The sequence below is a fragment of the Lotus japonicus genome, chromosome 6, assembly GCF_012489685.1.
Source record: "Lotus japonicus ecotype B-129 chromosome 6, LjGifu_v1.2".
Taxonomy (NCBI): Eukaryota; Viridiplantae; Streptophyta; class Magnoliopsida; order Fabales; family Fabaceae; genus Lotus; species Lotus japonicus.
Window position 1 is genome coordinate 35,314,192 of NC_080046.1, and position 11,825 is coordinate 35,326,016.

General features: G+C 38.6%; 1 pseudogene; it reads left to right on the plus strand.

Annotated features, from left to right (window-relative positions):
- Positions 1–567: 567 nt before the first annotated feature.
- LOC130725236 (uncharacterized) lies at positions 568–4,589 on the plus strand (annotated as a pseudogene).
- Positions 4,590–11,825: the final 7,236 nt, after the last annotated feature.

Here is an 11,825-nt window from a genome sequence, read left to right on the forward strand (position 1 = left end):
TCGACAATTTGGCCACTAGATCTTCACAGTCAGACTATGATAGAGAGAACCGGGAAAGTGTGCATGAAGTTGGAACAAATGATGATGTTCTCGCCTCCAACAGGAAGTTGTCACAAAAGATGGATGCCATAGTACAACGTTTGGACGGTCGGAAACCAAGTGTTGAATGCTGAATTTGATGAGGAAGTGAAGGCAATGGGTAATCCTCAAAACAACCCTTACTCAAATACCTACAATCCGGGTTGGAGGAATCACCCTAACTTCTCATGGAGAGATCAAGACAAGTCTGGAAATTGGAGGCAGTACTCTAATCAAAGGGGTTATAGTCAAGATCAAAAACCTCCGTCCTCTCAAGAGCAAGCTTCAGGTGTCCACAGATAGCTTGGAAAGCAGAGCCTGGAAGAGATTGTGGGAGAACTGGCACAAGCTACTAGCAAGCTTCAGGTGTCCACAGATAGCTTCATCAATGAGTCCAGAAATAACTTTAAGAATCAGGAGGCTTCGATCAAAAATTTGGAGAATCAGGTCGGTCAAATTTCCAAACAATTATCTGAGAGATCTCCAGGTATGTTTCCTAGTAACACTGTGCCTAATCCTAGGGAGAATATTTCTGTTGTTACTCTAAGAAGTGGAAAAGTTATGCATGAAATTGAAAAGAAAAAAGATAGTGAAAAGAATAACAGTGAGGCTGGTAATAAAAGTGAATCTGAAGCAATAAGTAAGGGAAAAAGATCAGAGTGAAATATGATAGTAAGTGAGAATAAAGAAAAGAAAAGTCTGCTTGTTGTGGCAAAATTCTTTTCCCCAATGCTTTAGTAAAAAGAATTTGGAAAACAGTTTTCAAAATTTTTAGAAGTTTTTAAGAAGCTTCAAATTAACATTCCTTTTTCTGAAGCATTGGAGCAAATGCCCACTTATGCTAAGTTTATGAAAGACATTTGTCAATGAGAAGGAAGTTAAGTGAGGAGAGTGAAACTATAATGTTAACTGAGGAATGCAGTGCTATTCTGCAGAAAGAAGCTTCCTCCTAAACTAAAAGATCCTGGTAGCTTCACAATATCTGTTGACATAGAAGGTCTAACTGTAGGAAGAGCTTTGTGTGATCTAGGTGCTAGTATTAATTTGATGCCTTTGACATGTTTGAAGGTTAGATATAGGAAAAGTCACCCCTACTATGATCTCTCTCCAGTTAGTTGATAGGTCACTTAAGACACCCTATGGAATAGTGGAGGATGTGTTAGTGCGAGTTGATAAATTTGTTTTCCCTGTAGACTTTGTGGTGTTAGATATGGAAGAAGACACTAGGGTCCCTCTCATTTTAGGTAGACCATTCCTAGCTACTGGGAGGGCATTAATAGATGTAGAATTGGGAACCATGGACCTTAGAGTAGCTGATGAGAGAGTGACATTTTCTGTGTGGAAGAATATGAAACACCCAAACAAGGAAGAAGATGTGTTTAGAGTCGAGGTAGTGGATGAGTTTGTGTGTAAGGAATTTATGAGAATCTCTATGAAGGATCCTTACGAGGCGGTGATCATGGAAGGAATAGAGTTAGATGATCTAGATTTTGAGGAAGAAGAGGTGAGTGCTGCCATAGGACAATTAGATTCCCTCAACCAATACCACCCTAGGAGGAATTTGATAGAGGAACTCCGTAGAGATGAGGAAAGTTCTGAAAAGAAAGATAAGGCTGAATTGAAACAATTACCCTCTACTCTCAAGTATGCCTATCTTGAGGAGGGTGAATCTAAACCTGTTATTATTAACAAGTCTCTTTCCCTTCTTGAAGAAGAGAAGTTGTTGCGTGTTATGAGAGAGCACAAGTCAGCTTTGGGTTGGACTATTGATGACATTAAGGGAATAAGCCCCACGATTTGCATGCATAAAATTTTAATGGAAAATGAATATAAGCCTGTAGTCCAACCTCAAAGGAGACTTAATCCAACAATGAAAGAGGTGGTGAGGAAAGAGGTAATAAAATTACTTGATGCGGGTATCATATACCCGATTTCTGATAGTGAATGGGTTAGTCCAGTTCAAGTGGTTCCTAAGAAAGGAGGAATCACTGTTGTTCAGAACGAGAACAACGAATTGATCCCAACTAGACAAGTCACGGGATGGAGAGTTTGCATAGACTACCGGCGACTTAACTCAGCTACCCGGAAAGATCACTTCCCCCTCCCCTTTATTGATCAAATGCTTGAAAAGTTAGCTGGACATAAATATTATTGCTTTCTAGATGGTTATTCTGGATATAATCAAATTGTTGTTGCACCTGAAGATCAAGAGAAGACTGATTTTACTTGTCCCTACGGGGGTGTTTGCTTATAGGAGAATGCCTTTTGGGCTTTGTAATGCTCCTGCAACTTTTCAACGATGTATGTTTGCTATTTTCTCTGATCTTATTGAACACTGCATTGAAATATTTATGGATGATTTTTCTGTGTTTGGTCCTACTTTTGATGCATGCTTGCATAACCTTACTCTTGTATTGAAACGATGTCAAGAGACAAATTTAGTTTTGAATTGGGAAAAATGTCATTTTATGGTTAGAGATGGAATTGTTCTTGGCCATCGTGTCTCTGAAAAGGGGTTAGAAGTGGATAGAGCAAAATTGAAGTAATTGATAAACTCCCTCCCCCTTCTAATATAAAAGGTGTTAGAAGTTTTCTAGGTCATGCCGGTTTCTATAGACGTTTCATTAAAGATTTTTCAAAAATTGCTAAACCCATGACAAATCTACTTGAGAAAGATGCTCCATTCATATTTGATGAACATTGTGTTAGTGCTTTTAATTTGATTAAACAAAGACTTGTAACTACTCCTGTGATAGTTGCACCTGATTGGTCTTTACCTTTTGAAATAATGTGTGATGCGAGTGATATAGCTGTAGGAGCTGTGTTTGTGTCAAAAGAAAGAAAAAGTGTTGCATGCGATCTATTATGCTAGTAAGGTTTTAAATGAAGCACAAAGGAATTATACAACCACTAAAAAAGAATTACTTGCTATTGTTTTTGCATGTGAAAAGTTTAGGTCATATGTGGTGGGCTCTAAAGTTATTGTTCATACTGACCACTCTGCCTTGAAGCATTTACTGTCTAAGCAGGACTCTAAACCCAGGTTGATAAGGTGGATCTTACTTCTGCAAGAGTTTGATCTGGAGATCAAAGATAAGAAAGGGAAGGACAATGGTGTTGCTGACCACTTGTCAAGAATTGAAGGCGGAGATTCCAACTTAATTCCTATTTTTGAGGAATTTCCATATGAGAAACTTTTTTCCCTTAACTCTTCTTCTTTACCTTGGTACACTAATTTTGCTAATTATAGAGCTGCTAGTGTGTTGCCACCTGATTTTACATGGCAACAAAAGAAGAAGTTTTTGCATGATGTTAAATTTTATCTGTGGGAGGAACCTTTTTTGTTTAGGTGGTGTGCTGATGGAGTGATAAGGAAGTGTGTCCCTGAGGAGGAATTTGAAAATATTTTGTGGCATTGCCATGGCTCTGAGTATGGGGGACATTTTAGTGGAGAGAGGACAGCAGCAAAGGTCCTCCAAAGTGGTTTTTATTGGCCTTCACTATTCAAAGATAGTAGGCAATTTGTTGAGAGGTGTGATAGGTGCCAAATAACTGGAAACATCTCTAGGAAGAATGAGATGCCCCTGAAAAATATTTTAGAAGTTGAAATTTTTGACGTGTGGGGTATCGATTTCATGGGACCTTTCCCAGCTTCCTATGGATGTCAGTACATTCTTGTGGCTGTAGACTATGTTTCTAAGTGGGTTGAAGCTTCCGCCCTCTCAACAAATGATGCCAAGGTTGTAGTGGCATTTCTAAAGAAAAATATTTTCACTAGATTTGGAGTTCCAAGGGCTATCATTAGTGACGGGGGGACACATTTTTGTAACAAAGCATTTGAATCCCTTTTAGAAAAATATGGTGTCAAGCACAAGGTTTCTACCCCCTATCACCCACAAACTAGTGGTCAAGTTGAAGTTTCAAATAGAGAGCTCAAAAGGATTTTAGAAAAGGTGGTTAGTTCGTCTCGTAAAGATTGGTCTAAGAAATTAGACGACACTTTATGGGCGTACCGAACTGCGTTCAAAACTCCTATTGGAACTTCTCCATTTCAACTAGTTTATGGGAAGTCATGTCACTTGCCAGTAGAACTTGAACATAAGGCTTATTGGGCGACAAAATGTCTGAATTTTGATTTAAAAGATGCTAGTGGTAAGAGACTCTTGCAATTAAATGAGTTAGATGAATTTAGGCTTCAAGCCTATGAGAGTTCTCGCATTTATAAGGAAAGGACTAAGAAGTGGCATGATAGTAAAATTGTGAGAAGAGAGTTTGTCCCTGGTCAACAAGTTTTACTTTATAACTCAAGGTTAAGATTATTTCCGGGAAAATTAAAGTCTCGTTGGTCGGGACCTTTCATTGTAAAGGAAGTATTCCCTCATGGAGCTGTTGAAATTGAAGAGCCAAGTTCTAAACGAGCTTTCACCGTGAATGGTCAAAGACTTAAGTTATATCATGGGGGTGAAATAGTTAGAGGAAAGACCACCTTGGGCTTAGCTTCTCCAACGTAGACATGCGGAACAAGAGTCTAACAAGGACTATAACATTGTGCTTCTTGGGAGACAACCCAAGCAAAAGTAGCATAGTAGAGTAAGTTTTATTTTATTTTATTGGCATTTATGTTATTTTATTTTAGTATAGTATATTACAAGTATCATTAGTTGGAAAAAAATATAAAAAAAAACGAAAAAAAAATCAATTTCTGCACTGAATTCGTGCAGTACCCTGTGCCCACGGTGCATTTGCACCAAAGTATTATATTATGGTATTTTTTGCACCAAATTAATGCAAATTCTAGAGTTTTGTGGCGCAATTACGCTAACAGTTAATTCAAAACAAAAGAAATCTTTGAGAATATATCTGAATGTTTTGAAAAGTTGGTTGTATCTTTTAAAAACAGTACAAATCTGATTTACTTTACTAAGAGATAATTTAAATTAGAGATGAATCAGTTATACTGTTTTTATTTAACCCTCCTTTTGTTATGCCCTCTCACTCACGCCGCCTCACACGGATGTAGCGGGAGCAGACACTGATGATGATGATCCGAATGGATCAGATTGAGGGAGTTCTAAACCTTTTCTTTTATTTTATTCTTAGTATTAGTTTTTGAGTTTCATTTTTCTTAGTTGGAGTCTTGCATGATAGTCTAGTGTGTTAATTGAGTCTGCATCTGCCATGTAGTTTCTATTTTAGTTTATCTTGTTTGTGTGAAGTTGGAATTCTGGTTATTATCTCTCATATGCTTAACGTCTCAAGTGATTGTAACTCTAGCTAAATGCCTAATTTTCAAAAGTTTTCGATATTCTTGCTCTGTGAAATTATTTGGACATGACATATTATTGAGAGAGATGAGTGAATTCTGGGTTTGAGTGATGAATCACTGGGTGGTGCTGAACTGAATTCATTGGGGGTTCATTATTTTACCCCTTGTTTTTGCTGAGCGTCGAGTGTTCTCTTTATTCCTGACTTACCTGAACTTGTTTGGTTCTGCTCTGAAATGCATGTTAAGGTGATAGTGGTGTGCTTGTGACTGGTATGAGATTCTTAGGCATTTTTCTGGCTTTCAGATATTGTTTCAATTAATCCTTAGTTGCCCAAGTTGAGCTTGATTGTGATATTTTCTTGGTCCCAAACTGAAACATCTTTGCAAACTGTTAAGTGATCTTAGCCATGAAAAGAGCAAAGCATAACATATGTGTGAAAAGGTTCCTTTTCTCTCCTCTTGCAAGTGAAAATGTACTCAAGTTGTTGAAAGATAAAAAGAAAAAAGAAAAAAAAGAGAAACAACAAAGAAAAAAAAACAAGAAAGAAGAAAAAGAACGAAAATGAGTACAAGGAGAGGGAAGAGAAGAACATTAAGTACTTTGGAAATAATTCTCTAAGTTATCAATGAAATAGATCATCTAACTGTTTTGTTTTTTTTTTAGTGTGTAGCCTTGTGCGTTCCTTTCTTATCCTACCTGACGTTACACCTTAGCCTCATTGCAACCCTTATGAATCTCCTACTTGGTGCATAGCATACATTGTCTGATTTAATGTGATTGATTATCAGAACCGAGACATAGTACTTGTTTTGTCAGATGCACTAAATGATGGATAACGCATACTTGCGTGGGTGAGTGTTTGATGTGAATTCTGCACAACACTACCCTAGTGTTTTCATCCTCTCTGATTCAGGTTTCTTATCATTTGATTCAGTATGTTCATGAACTAATTATCTTTGTGGAGCATGTGTATCTGTTTGTTACGTGTTTTGGCATTTTTCTTGGAGTTATTTTGTTCTGTGCTTGAGGACAAGCAACCTTAAGTTTACGCTTGAGGACAAGCTGTCGTTGAGTATAGGGGTGTTGATAACCCTAGGTTCTATGTGTCTTTAGTGTGGTAATTTGCATGTTTTGTTGAGTTTATTTGAGTGATTTCATTAGTTTTAGTTGGGTATTTGCATTATTTTAGTATTTTGTTATTTTAATTTGTCTTATTAGTTTTATGATATCTTTCTAGTTTTTGTTAGGATTTAAATGATTTTATTCTAGGATAAGATAAGTTTGATTTAGTTGTTATCTTATAATTATCTCTAATATGTTTTTATTTGCTTTGTTTTAGAGGAAGATTTGAAGGAAATCAAGAGAAGATTAAGATTTGGAGTGGCTGGAGATTTTGGCATCAAATCCGTGCAAAGTCAGCTTTTTTCTCGTGCAAATGCTTGAGGTTCATGGTTGCTGGATTTTTTTGCACGAAATCCCGCGCAATTCCTTCCTTGTTTCGCGCCATTTTCATGTTGTTCCTATCTGCCCGAATTTTCATGCTATTTTCAGTGTTTTATGGCGCAATTGCGCCAAGCTCGGCTGGAAGGTTATAAAAACACGGTTTTAACCTAATTTTGAGGATCTTTTTGACGTTGAAACATTTAGAGAGACCTTTGGAGGCAGAGCTTTGAATTCTCTAGGTTTCTTTACAGGTTTCTATTGATTTTTGATGTTTTGCTACCTTTTTCTTGAATTGTTTCCTATGACTATGAGGAACTAATCCTCTCTTGTACTGGGGATATGATGTAGTTTTCTCTAAACTATGTTTTGATACGTTTCAGTTATATATGAATGGTTATTTTAGTTCATGAATTTCTTCTTTACTTCTATTGAATCCAATCGCAAAAGGGTTTCATGCCATCGTTTGCACAATTGGGAAATTGGTAGATGATAGGGATCTAGGAAGAAATTGAATAAGGGTCTCTACACCTTAGGGATAAGGGTAGCAATTTATTTGTGTTTGCCTGAACATGAAATTGTATCTCTAGTTAATTAGGATTAGGTACTAAGGAATTAGCTATCACTAATTAACTAGAAGGGGTGCTTGACTAAGGGATTAGCAAGTAAACATATAGGCTTAGCACCAGGAACAGATTTAACTAATTTCATATATAATTGTAGCGGGTAGAAACATAGCAAGGGTAAACGAAATCAATTCCCCGGTGCGCTTTTCTCTAAGTGATTTCAAATCAGTAATTATCTTTTCCACGTTTTCTTGTTACTTCGTTCTATCAACCAACTAAACCCTCTTTTAATTTCGCTTTTCGTCCTTACAACGAGAATTTGGTAACATTAGAAGTAAACTATCACAATCCTTGTGTTCGATAATTAAAACCCCGGGCGAAACTGTACACTTGCAGTTTGGCATATCACTCAGCGGCCTCAAACTCCTACGCTGACCGCTCAGCGGTATGCAGAGGCCGCTCAGTGCCACCCCTTTCTCAGCAATCCACTCTTTTATTCAAATGAGCAAAACTTCTTCATTTCTTATCGGATTTGTGAAAATGATCACTCTATAGAAAGCTCTTAAGGTCTATTTTCATATGGACTAGGGTTTGAGTTGTTTCAATTCTTTGATATTCTCATTTATCTCTTGTACTCTACATGTTTTTTAGTGACTGTAAGGCAGATTAACAGGTGAATCATGCAATTTGGCCTGAGGACAGTCCAATTCCCATGTGAAGGTATGAAAAACGGTAGAAAGGGGGGGGTTTGAATAACGTTTTCAGTATAAAACTTCCACCTTAAAGATTTTGACAAATCTTTCGAGAACTTAAGTGCTAAAGATAAGAGATAGAAAAGCACACAAGGATTTTATCCTGGTTCACTTGATAAATCACTCAAGCTACTCCAGTCCACCCGTTAAGGTGATTTCTTCCTTCTTAGAATGAAGGCAATCCACTAATCAGGTAAGAGTTACAACTGCACTTGAAACCTACAAGTGACTAACAATTACACTGACTTAGCTCACACTAAGATTCACTCTCTTAGTCTTCTCTAGGATCCGATCAGCCTTGATCTCCTAAAGGAACTAAACAAACTGTTTATCAAAGAATTGTTTACAAGAGATTTGCTTCTAAAAAGCTAATAGTAAACTCAATGAATTTTCAGATGAAAGAAAGCTTAGAAGAATTTAAGTTTGTCTTGCGCGTATGTGAATGCTTCTAGCCGTTTCTTTCAGTCTTCAGCCTCTTTATATACTCCAAGGATTAGGGTTGAGCGTTGCATGGGAAATGCTACCGTTGGAGGGCAGTTCTGGAAAATCCAGCTTCTGCTGTGTCTGAGACTGTTAGGTAGGTCGTCAGGAAGGTACAGTTGCTTTTGTACTTGGATAGCGACTTGACCTTTAAACCTAGGAGACTTCTGATCAGGGGAATGCTTCATGTTGGAACTTGTGAAGCCGGTTGATCAGAGTCAGAGGGAAAGCCCAGATCCTCTGACCATTGTTTCTTCTGGTTCTGAACTCAGAGGGAAGAACATGGTCTTCAAAGTATCTTGCTTCTGGACAACAGAATTTCACTAATCAGCTTCTAGATCTTCAGAGTCTTCTACACCATCAGAATATCTGAGCCTTCAGTGTTTCTTGGTTATCAGACTTTCTGGATCTTCAGAACTTCTAGTGACTGAGTCCACATCAGAGTTTGTATAACTTCAGAACTTCTGAAGCTTTTCCACTGTTCATACTGAACATGGTGAATGCGAAAGCGTTGCTTGGGTTGCTCTTTATACACAGTGCTTCTGATTTGTGTGAGATTGAGTTGAGGTCAGAGCCTGTAAATAGCACACTCAGAAGAACACGTTAGAGTACCACAATTGTTCATATCAAAAGGTTAACTTGTAATCATCAAAACATAGAGTTGTACTACTAGATCAAAACTTGATCTTACAATCTCCCCCTTTTTGATGATGACAAAACTAAGATTTTTGATGAACAATTCTTAAACATTAAACTAAATTCACTCAGAGTTTAGAGATATAGAATAATACTTATCCTGATGTGAATAGTTTATCTTGCTCATTCTGAATTCAAGTCACTGCTTGATTCTGAGCTTAGCTCCCCCTGAATCTAATACTTGATGAAAACGTTAGTAAAGTCTAGATTCTGAGCTAAATGATATAAGAGTTCAGAGTGAAAAACTTATGACATAGATGAAAATCGAGTAATCAAAGCGCATAAGTAATCAGAGTCACGGACAGGGTATCAGAGTCTTGGGTATCAGAGTCAACTAGAATCACTTCAGAAGAAGTGAAATGTATTCCTTGTATTTGCCCAGTGACACATCTATGGTCATGAAGGTGGAACTCTTAAATTCTCCAAAAGAAAAAATAAGTCACACTAACACATCTTACACATCAAAAACTGGGTGTACTCCCCCTTTTTGTCATAAGCAAAAAGCTTGGGGTGTGAAAAACTTAGCTTGAAGTACAAGGTACTCCCCCTTAGAGAAGGTTTAAGTTTAAAGAAAATGAAAACTATGCAAGAATCAGAGTTAGGCGAAATAAATAGAAGAGTTAATGCAAGAGAAGAACGTTTACCACCGGTCAAGGAAGTACAGAGAAGGGTCAGTTACCAAGAACTTAACCTCGAGAAACCGAAGGAGCATTAACTTTCAGAGAGAAAGTGAAGGCTATATAAAGCGTTGGAGAGAGAGGTAAGCTTAACACCTCGAACAATTTTCAGTAAGGAAAAAATGGCATCATACATCGTAGCACTAGAAGAGCTGAGGAAGAAGGCCTTCGAGAAGGACTTGTTCCTGAACATCAGGCATCCAGAGGGTACAACGACCATCTCGGAGCTAACACGGACACTGCTGGAGGAGGACCTGCATCCAGAGTTGAAGAGATACCTGAGGGAATTTCTTGCCTTCGTGGAGGAGGTGCAAGAACTCAGCCGGCTTGAACTCAAGCTGCTGGAAGAAAAAGAGATTTTGGAAGAGAAGCTCAAGACTGCAGAAGAGATTCTGGAGAGGGATGAGCTAAAAGACAGGCTCAGCAACATCCAGTATGCACTGGAGCGTCTGGAGAAGGATAGGTCAGAGCAGCGCCAGGAGTGCAGAAGAATGAGGAGGGATCCTCCATTCTAGACGTTTAGGGAAAGAATGTATGATGTAAACATAAAGAGATTATGAATAAAAAGATTTTTGCAAACATATGTGACAGAAAAAATATATATAGATATGCATAGATAATCACAAACGAACAAAGTAGAATAAATAAGTAAAAGGAAACAGAAGTTAACAAAATAAAACAACGTTAAAGAAAAAGAAAAAACGAAGAGATCCTAAAACTAGGGTTTATCAGTTCGACGCAGAAGTTCCATCATCATGTGCTTCATTTCAATTAGCATGGATTCATGAGTGTCAAGACGCTGTTCCATGATGTCGAGTCTGGATGAGCTTGACTGAGTAGAACCGGAAGGAACATTCTGAGCAGCTTGAGGATCTGGAATGGAAGCAGAAGCAGCAGGAGTAAACACTACTGGTGCAAGTGCTTGGCATCTAAGGGCTTCAGCCTCAGCTTCAAGTCGCTCTGCCTCTAATCTGGCTTGTTCAGCTTGAGCTGCTGCTTGACGTGCAGCTTCTTCTGCTTGAGCTTTCTTTCTCTTGGCTTCTTCAATAGCTTCAAGAAGCTTATGTCTCTGTTCTTGTTCATGAAGAGCCACCCTTCGAGCAAACCTTTGCTTTGCAGCCTCAATCCTCTGACTTCCCTCTGCATGCAGGAGCTGCATCATAATTGGAACTTGAGCCACTAGCCAAGTGCCCAGGTTGTTCCACTCATCAGCCACACGTTCAGCATTCTCACTTAGGTCAGTCTGACCGTGCACATTGCGTAGCATCAAAGAGGCTTCATGATAGAAAATATTGATGCACTCAGAGAGAGATGTGGGTCGGAGGTGAGTGTAAGGAATTATGGAGAGGTTGGTTTTAGGAGAGGCTGGGTGATTGCTGCTGTGAGCTTCAGAGGCACCTTGTGGAGAGCCAATGTTAAACATTTGAGCATTGGGTTCAGAGGTTCCAAGGTGAGGTTCTGAAGTTTCAACCAGAGGATGAGGTGATCTAACCGAGGATTGGTTAGACACAGATTGTTCTTGTTCAGGTTCTGGTTGAATAGGCTCTTGTTGGTCAGGGGCAGGGTGAGCTTGTTGAGCCAAAGGGTCTGCCTCATGTAAAGGATTGACCAAGATAGGTTCATCTGGGTCAACTAGACGTTCAGGTCTAGGGCCAGGATATCTCCTAGGGCTTGGACAAGTGAGATAATATTCTTCTAAGGTAGACACCTTTTCTTTTCTGACCTCCATGAATTTTCTAATGGATTCAGAGTTATTGGAGGGAGAAGAGTCAGCAACATTGGTTGGGAAGGATACAGGTGTAAGGGCGGTGGAAGAGTCTGTATCCGTGGGTCTGAGAGCCCGACGTTCTGATGCTCTTGGAACAGAGT